The 9,269-nt window shown below is 44.4% G+C and overlaps 1 pseudogene; it reads right to left on the bottom strand.

Moving 5' to 3' along the window:
• Positions 1–6,791: 6,791 nt before the first annotated feature.
• LOC139357403 (zinc finger protein 195-like) lies at positions 6,792–8,562 on the bottom strand (annotated as a pseudogene).
• Positions 8,563–9,269: the final 707 nt, after the last annotated feature.

Here is a 9,269-nt window from a genome sequence, read left to right as displayed (position 1 = left end):
GGCTGGAATCCAATGCATGTGGTTTTGACCTCCTGCCAGCGCGTGCTTCCCCGCGAACTCTGGCACTCTCTGACGGAAGCCGCCTGGGTAGGACAGGTCCAACCGCCGCCCTGTGTGGCATCTTTGCTGCAAGAACAAGAATGGTGGCTCCCGGGCAGGGAGGGGTATCATGAGCAGAAAATGAAGGAGAGAAGACTTCCTCTCCCACCCATATACACCTTCCTGTCCTGGGTTCCAGAAGGTTCTGGGGAGATGGTCCCCGCAGAGCTCTCTTCCTGGGAGTCTGGGGACTAGTTGGCCTTACTCCTGTCCTATGGGAGAACCACCCCATCTGGGCATGGGGCAGGGGCGGGGCAGGGGCGGGGCCCTGTGGGTCCCCCTTCCTGTTCGTTTTCCTGCCATTCTGGGCACCTTTGTCTTTTTATGGAATGGGGTGAGGAGCGGCGCTTCCATCCTCTCCAGAGCTCCCCTTGGTCCTGGAACCCTCTCTCCAGGGTAGCCCCAGGGAGTCTCAGCCTCCCATCCTTGCAGGGTGAAGGTGAGATGAAGATGGGTGCACAGGCCAGAGCCTCCAGGAGGGTGGAGTGGGTTTGGGGTCTGTGCTGCCCACCGGGTGTCCGTCCTCTCTCTCCCCCATGCCCGGCCCCTCTGCCTGGAGCACTCCTGCTTCCCAGCCTCACCTAGAGCCCCACACCAAACCCAGGGCCCAGGCTGGGACACAGACCACAGCTGAGGGTGAATTTCCTAGGAAGCGACTGGGGGCCCTAGGCTGGGATACGGGGAGTGATCCTCCCACCATGCCGCCTCTGCGGGCCTGCGCGGCCTTTCTTCCCCTGTCCCCGCTCAGAGGCGGGTCTGCGCGGTCTTTCTTCCCCTGTCCCTGCTCTGTCTCCTCTCAATGTCCAGCTTTCCCTAAGCTGGGCTGTAGATTTCCCTCTGTCCTGGGCCACCAGGGAGCCTTCCAACTGTGATGTGCCCGGTACCGAGGTGGCCCCCAGCAGACCCTGTCCCTCCCAGTGTGCTACCACTGGGGACGACCCCCAGGGGGTGGCTGCCCGAGGCCTCCTTGGTCCATCCTGGTCTCACCGTCTCTAGGTCATAGCAGTACTAAGTGGCGTGATAGCAGAAAGTGGGGGGCACTCGGCAGGTGCTGTCGGGATAGCAGAAAGTGGGGGGCACTCAGCAGGTGCTGTTTGTATAGTAGAGAGTAGGGAGCACTTGGCAGGTGCTGTATGGATAGCAGAGAGTGTGGAGCACTTGGCAGGTGCTGTCTGGATAGTAGAGAGTGGGGGGCACTCGGCAGGTGCTCTCTGGATAGCAGAGAGTGGGGGGTACTCGGCAGGTGCTGTTGGGATAGCAGAAAGTGGGGGGCACTCGGCAGGTGCTGTTGGGATAGTAGAAAGTGGGGGGCACTCGGCAGGTGCTGTTGGGATAGTAGAAAGTGGGGGGCACTCGGCAGGTGCTGTCTGGATAGTAGAGTGGGGGCACTCGGCAGGTGCTGTCAGGATAGCAGAAAGTTGGGGGCATTCAGCAGGTGCTGTCGGGATAGTAGAAAGTGGGGGGCACTCAGCAGGTGCTGTTTGTATAGTAGAAAGTGGGGGGCACTCGACAGGTGCTGTCTGAATAGCAGAAAGTGAGGAGCACTTGGCAGGTGCTGTCTGGATAGCAGAGGGGGGGTGCACTCGGCAGGTGCTGTCTAGGAATGCTAGACAGGCAAGGGAAGAACGCCTCAAGTGAGCATGCGCACAACTCCAGTAAACACACTGCGCATGCTCCCCTCCCAAGCGCCGGCAGCCACTGTGCATGTGGATAGCGCTCCCCGAGGGAGGAATCCGGGAACCGTAATGCCAGACCCCGGAAGCATGCCGACCCCATGTCAAAAGGTCAAACCACGCACCTGACTCTCAAGTAGCCTGCTGGGCCCTCTTCCAAATTTACTTTCCTTCCTTTCGTTCCTGCTCTAAAGCTTTTTAATAAACGTCCACTCCTGCTCTAAAACTCGCCTCAGTCCCATGCCCCTCAGTGGAATTCTGTCTTCTGAGGAGACGAGAATTGAGGCTGCCGCAGACCCCTATGGATTCGCCACCGGTAACAGGAGGTGAAACCAAGAAGAAATATGGCAGGTATGGTGTTTTCTCCTTTACTCTCCCACCGTAACAATCATCGACACAAGATTTCTGTGACCAAACATGGGTTTTATTTCCCCCTCACACTAAGCAGTGGACGCCAGCTGGGTATCCTCTAATTCAGTTCTGACACCATCTACCCAGAGAAAGCATCACGTCCCGCACATTGAGAGCTCAGTTCCCAAGACTGCACACCCCGCCACCGCCACACACACACACACACACACAAAACAGTCGCAAGTCCGGGCCTCCAGAACCTCTGACCTACCAGCTTCAAGTTGGGGTTCCCATGACCCCCTCATTAAGCTCACAGAACTCAGGGAAATGCTCGTGTTTAGCAGTGTATTATAAAGGATATTGCAAAGACTATAGATGAAGAGCCACGTATGGTGAGGCACAGGGGGAGGGGTGCCGAGCTTCCGTGATCTCCCCAGGCTCCACCCCCTAGGACCCTCCCTGCATTCAGCTACCCAGAAAAGCTCTCTGAACCCAGTCCTCTTGGGTTTTCTTTTTTTTTTTTTTTTTTTGAGACAGAGTCTCGCTCTGTTGCCCAGGCTGGAGTGCAGTGGAATGATCTCGGCTCACTGCAACCTCTGCCTCCTGGGTTCAAGCAATTCTCCTGCCTCAGCCTCCCTAGTAGCTGAGACTACAAGCACGTGCTACCACCCCTGGCCAATTTTTTGTATTTTTAGTAAAGACGGGGTTTCACCGTGTTAGCCAGGATGGTCTCGATCTCCTGACCTCGTGGTCCGCCCACCTCGGCCTTCCAAAGTGCTGGGATTACAAGCGTGAGCCACCATTCCCCGGCCCCTCTTGGGTTCTCATGGAAGCTTTGTGCCATCACCATTCCTTCCCCCAGGGCATGGGGTAGGTAGGGATTACTGTCTCATGGGAGGGTCTCAAGACCCACAGTCAACAAGGCAAGGGACCATCAGAGTAGAAGGAGAGCAGGAGGACACCAGAGGCTGCCCCTGAGGCTTAAAACATTCAATAGTCTATTAGGTTGCTGCAAAAGTAATTACAATAATTTTTGCACCAAACTAGTAACAAAAGACTCACCAAGTCTGTGGAAGTTATCAGCTAGGAACCATGGACAAAAAATATCACAACACCAAAACAGTGTAAAGTGCTATGTATACACAAGCTATTCAGTGCAGTAGAGTCCCATCTCACAGCGGCTGGGCTTCCAAAAATTAGCTTACCATCATGCCTGGCTAATTTTTGTATTTTTAGTAGAGACAGGGTTTCACCATGTTGGCCAGGCTGGTCTCGAACTCCTGACCTCAGGTGATGTGCCCGCCTCAGCTTCCCAAAGTGCTGGGATTACAGGCATGAGCCCCCGCGCCCCGCCCATTCAAAATCTTAAATCCACAGAGGTCATTCTCTAATTGCTCCACTTACACTCAAATACATTTTGATGACAGCATGCATTATGCTATAAGTATTTTACAGAAAATGTAAATTTTTTTAGTTACCATAAACTCTCCTAAAAAATTATTTCAAAATACATTTTCTCTTAAGACATTTCAAAATTTGACATTTCTTAAAACAGTGCTTACCATATACAACCCACTGGTATTAATGCTTTTACTATTCAAACTAATGTTATAGTAACCACACTGTGTGAGGACTTAATAACATCTACCTTTTACAAATAAATCCAGACAGTGCTAACTGACCGATTGAATCTTCTGACCTGCAGACAGTGCACGCCTCTTGTCCCAATTAAGTGATCCAAGTGTATTCATGGCTATAAATGACCTCAAACACTCCAGTGAAAAGCCATTTCTCACCACATTAGAAAATTCCAAACCTCTCATCAGAACCTGCAAAGTGCTATGTGGAGCGATGTGGGGTGGGGAAAACAGTGAGAAAGGTGTAGCCGTAAGACAGGCAAAGAAGGGCTGTGATCAATGCATAGTTAGAGATGAACAAAAAGAGACGGCAGAGAGCTGGAGATTATTAGAAAATAAAACAAGCAAATTCCTCTTCATAAGTTCAGAGAAGGCCAGTTGTGTAGCCTGGGAGCAGATGTCCTCTCTCCACATGCAAAATTAATACCATTTCTTCACCATGGATGTTTTCAGTCTCTAACTTGAAAACACAAACTTGCTTCAACAGAATTATTTACTTCTAATTATAAAAAATGTTATTCACCCTAGCACTATATTTGTTTACTTCTTTTACATATCAAAATAACCCAATAACTTACAAAGCATCCCCAGTGTTTACCTGAACAAACTGGCCCGATAATGTAAATATACCCAACGATATCAATTATATAAAGTAAAAGAACAATAACTAAAGAAAAATTGGCTTAAATTGGGTTCTTTAAATGAAATAACTAAATAAAATGTATGAGTTATATAAAATATTACTTAATACACTCATTGTGAAATTGCTCACATCTGAAAATGATTTGGGGAGCATCACTAAGGTTTATGTAAATTCTTCTTCTCATCCCTGGGCAGGGGATGGAAATAATGCTGCATGAACAATGGGATAGGAACATTTGATGTGAGGTCCAGCATGAACAAGAGGCAAGTAAAAACAGAGGGTTTGCATGAGGAGATTCTGAACCAGGAGCCAGAATATTTTACAGAAATGAATTCAATACAAAGGAAAGAACAGAGATTTCTTTCAACATCTTTGAGGTTTATAGTTTTCTATAGTAAATAATCATGTCTATTAAAATTATCTGTTTTATCCAATCCTGCTGTTTTCTTTGTTGTCTGTACCTTCAAACTAGGTAGACACCAACACTCATACAAACACAATTACTTGCTCCATAATTCTCTTAAACCTAAAGTTCATCTTTATTGCATTTGCTTTGTTCTTTTTTTTTTTTTTTTGAGACAAGGGCTTGCTTTGCTGCCCTGGCTGGAGTGCAGTGGCATGATCATAGCTCACTGCGGCCTTGATCTCCCAGGCTCACATGGTCCTTCCACCTCAGCCTTCTGAGTAGCTGGGACTGAAAGTGTGCACCACCACTCCCAGCTAATTTTTAAAAAATCTATAGTAGAGACAAGGTCTCACTATGTTGCCCAGACTGTTCCCAAACTTTTCACCTCAAGTGATCCTCTTACCTTGGCCTCCCAAAATGCTGGGATTACAGATGTGAGTCCCCATGCTCAGCGTAGTTTATCTTTACAGTAATATATTTGTATATTTAACTCTATGTGAATCAAAACTAAAACTCTGTATGTGTTTTGTCAGGGCAGAATAGTTGTACATCCAACAAAAAATATAGGAAAACAATTAAAATACTCAGAAATGTATGTATTTTATTTAAACTCCTGTATAATCTTTCTTATAGCAATAATGATGACTCTGTGGTTACAAAAAAAGTATAAAAAACTATGGGAACAATATTCTTCAAATTACTTGCAGTTAAAAAGTCACTGGGAATAGAGATCACCGGAGATGCTATTCCACTATGCCACCCAATAGCATATTGTTACCACCTGTTATCAACACCCTTGAGTAAGATGGAATTGGTTTTTGGTAGGATAACACTTTATTTCATGAACTTAACACATTTAACACAATTGTATTGAATTAAAAGCAAATTAAGTTCACACAGAATCTTATAAAACATTTAAAAATTTATGGTATATTACCTTCATGAAATACTGGTAAAACCAATGATTTATAAAATTCAAAATGGTTCCCTCTTCCTATAATGCAGAAGAATCTTCCTACCTCATGAACCACTTACAAGTAAGTAAGACAACCACAAAGAGCCTCTTGATCAAGATGTTATTCACGCATCTTACATTTCAGAGCCTTTCGCCTTTCATGGACCAGTGTATCAGTGATGCACACCTAATGTAAAGGAATTTCTCATATTTCTGATGCAACAATAAGAATTGACTGTGTGTTTTCACATCAGAACTAGAAATGAAGACACAGCATCAATTGAGAGTTGAATTACATCAATATTCACTTTTCAAAATACTTAGCATTCTTTCAATGCAAAAAAGTACATTTAGAATATATAACTACTAAAAATCAATCTCATCCTCCTTTTTTTTTGGAGATAGAGTCTAGCTCTGTCACTCAGGCTGGAGTGCAGTGGTACGATCTTGGCTCACTGCAACTTCTGCCTCCCAGGCTCAAGCAGTTCTCCCGCCTCAGCCTCCGGAGTAGCTGGAATTACAGGCGCGCACACCCAGCTAATTAATGATCTGTTTTAAGTCTAGATGAGTCTGTAGACTCAACACTCTGATTCAGCATCTTTTCTGAATGTGTCCGTGCCCTATTCCTTTCTCTCTTGAATCCTCCAGTGTTTCCGTAGACTTGATTTTGCTTATTTTTTCCATTTACTGCATTTGTAAAATATCTTTTAGTATGAACTCTGGTGTTTTCTAAGCTACAGTTTCTGAACAAATGTTATTCCACATTTATGACATTTGTAGGATTTCTCTACAATACAAATTCTCTGAATTTGAATAAAGTTTAAGCAGCTGATACAAGATTTCCGTCTAGTATAAAACATATTTCTAATTTTTTTTCCAGAAGAAATATTCTTTAGTCCTCTGGAAACTTGTATTTCATGAAAGGTCTTTCAACAGTCATTACATTTATAATTATTAAGTCTGAACTCTGATGTAAGATGCAAGCAGATACTAACAGCTTTGCCTATTTTTATATTTATTTTTTTTCTCAAGTATGAATGCTTTCATGTACAGTCGAGTGTCAGAACTGGGTGAAGGCTTTGCCATACTCTTCACACTTGTAGGGTTTCTCTCCAGTATGAATTCTCTTATGTACAATAAGGTTTGAGGACTGGGTAAAGTTCTTTCCACATTCTTCACATTTGTAGGGTTTCTCTCCAGTATGGGTTTTCTTATGTTTGGTAATATCTGAGAACCACATAAAGACTTGGCCACATTCTTCACATTTATCGGGTTTCTCTCCAGTATGAATTCTCTTATGTACAATAAGGTTTGAGGACTGGGTAAAGTTCTTTCCACATTCGTCACACTTGTAGGGTTTCTCTCCAGTGTGGGTTTTCTTATGCTTAGTGAGGTCTGATAACTGCTTAAAGATGTTGCCGGCCGGGCGCAGTGGCTCAAGCCTGTAATCCCAGCACTTTGGGAGGCTGAGACGGGCGGATCACGAGGTCAGGAGATCGAGACCATCCTGGCTAACACGGTGAAACCCTGTCTCTACTAAAAAATACAAAAAAAAAAAAAAAAATAGCCGGGCAAGGTGGTGGGCACCTGTAGTCCCAGCTACTCGGGAGGCTGAGGCAGGAGAATGGCATAAACCTGGGAGGTGGAGCTTGCAGTGAGCTGAGATCCAGCCACTGCACTCCAGCCTGGGCGACAGAGTGAGACTCTGTCTCAAAAAAAAAAAAAAAGACGTTGCCACATTCTTCACACGTGTAGGGTTTTTCTTCAGAATGAGTTCTCTTGTGATTAGAAAGGCTTGAGCAAGTTCTGAAGACTTTCCCACATTCTTCACACTGGTAGGGTTTCTCTCCGGTGTGAATCCTCCTGTGTTCACTGAGGTGTGAGGACTGCATATAGGCTTTCCCACATTCTTCACATTTGTAGGGTTTCTCACCAGTGTGAATCCTCTTATGTTTAGTAAGGTCTGAGCACCATTCGAAGATGCTGTCACATTCCTCACATTTGAAAGGTTTCCCTCCAATCTCATTTCTCTGATGTTTGGAAAGACTTGGACTTGTGCAATTTTTCACATTTGGAGAGCTTCTCTCCAGCAAGAATCATCTGATGATTAGAAAGCCTTGAGCAAGAGAGAAAGACATTGTCGCACTCTTCACATTTGTGAAATTTTTCCACAGCACCGTGTTCCTTACGACCAGTAAGGTGGGACAGCCGTTTAAAGGCTTTGCCAAATTCTTCACATTTGTAATGTTCCCCTGCGGTGTAAATTCTGTTTTTAGGAAGGACTGAGCAAGTTTGAAAAACCTTGTCACATTCTTGACATTTGTAAGGTTTCTCTCTAGTGCAAATGTTCTCACGTTCAGTAAAGTGTGAGCATTGGTTAAAGGTTTTGCCACATTCTTTACATTTTGTGGAATTTTTTTCCAGTGTGAATTTCTGATGTTCAGTTAAGAATGAGAACATTTGAAAGGATTTACCACATTCTTTGCATTTGAAAGGCTTCTGTCCAGCATGAATTATATTATATCTATTTAAATTTGAAGAATTGTTAAATATTTAACACATTTATTACATCGAAAGATTTTGCTATGGGTAGTTGATGAACATTGCTTAAGTCTGTTGTAATCTTCTTTCTGCAATTTACACTCATCTACATTTCCCCAGTCTTTCCTCCAGTGGAAATTGTCAAGGCCACAATTTCCACATCCTCTCCATATTGATTTTGGGAACGCATCTTGTATGCCCTGCTCTGGCAAAAAGTCTTGGGTGATATGAGAAGACATAGCTGAAAAAAGTAAATAAAGTTACCTACTTACTAGACACAGATGAATACACTTTATTAATCTAATCTATAAAATAATACTGAGTACATTAGCAAAACGGCATTAAAAATACCACAGGCCCTACTTTTCTTTATAAACATGTAAATGTAAACATGTATTATCTGAAAAAGATAAAATTATAAAATGATAATATTATAACTGTTACAGTTGGGCATTGGGGAATATAGAGTTTCAATGACCAACCTCAGTTCACACTAAAAGAAAATAACATTTTGAAGTAAAATAACTAGATTATCTTATATTTGGGCAGATGCTTAGTGTTCGGAGAAAATTACTGAGTATACATTTCTGCAGACTCCCATTTGAAACCTCTGTAGGAATTGAAATCAGAAAGCAGACACACAACATCTGTTTACAGGACTTCCGGGATTTCTGAACCAAACACCATCACTCGCACACTTCAGACACAATGCGAAAAGGGAAGTTAGAAAACATGTCGCATAGAGTTCCTCAAACATAGGCAGGTGCAAGCATGTTCCCAAAAGCAGTGGCACAGCAAGCAGTGAGAACCACACAGGCCCTTACTCGCCAGGAGGAGGACTCTGATTTTTCACTGTGACCCTTATAAAGGAAAATCACTAAACGGGAAGCGGAGTCTGTAGAAGGTTTAAGAGAATGAGACAGAAGACGCTCCTGGGGGCAGCAAGAGAAAGACCCCCGGGCTC

The sequence above is a fragment of the Macaca nemestrina genome, chromosome 12 (genome assembly GCF_043159975.1).
Source record: "Macaca nemestrina isolate mMacNem1 chromosome 12, mMacNem.hap1, whole genome shotgun sequence".
NCBI classification, from domain to species: domain Eukaryota; kingdom Metazoa; phylum Chordata; class Mammalia; order Primates; family Cercopithecidae; genus Macaca; species Macaca nemestrina.
Note: the sequence above shows the minus strand (reverse complement) of the source record. Positions and strands in the feature narration are given on the sequence as shown.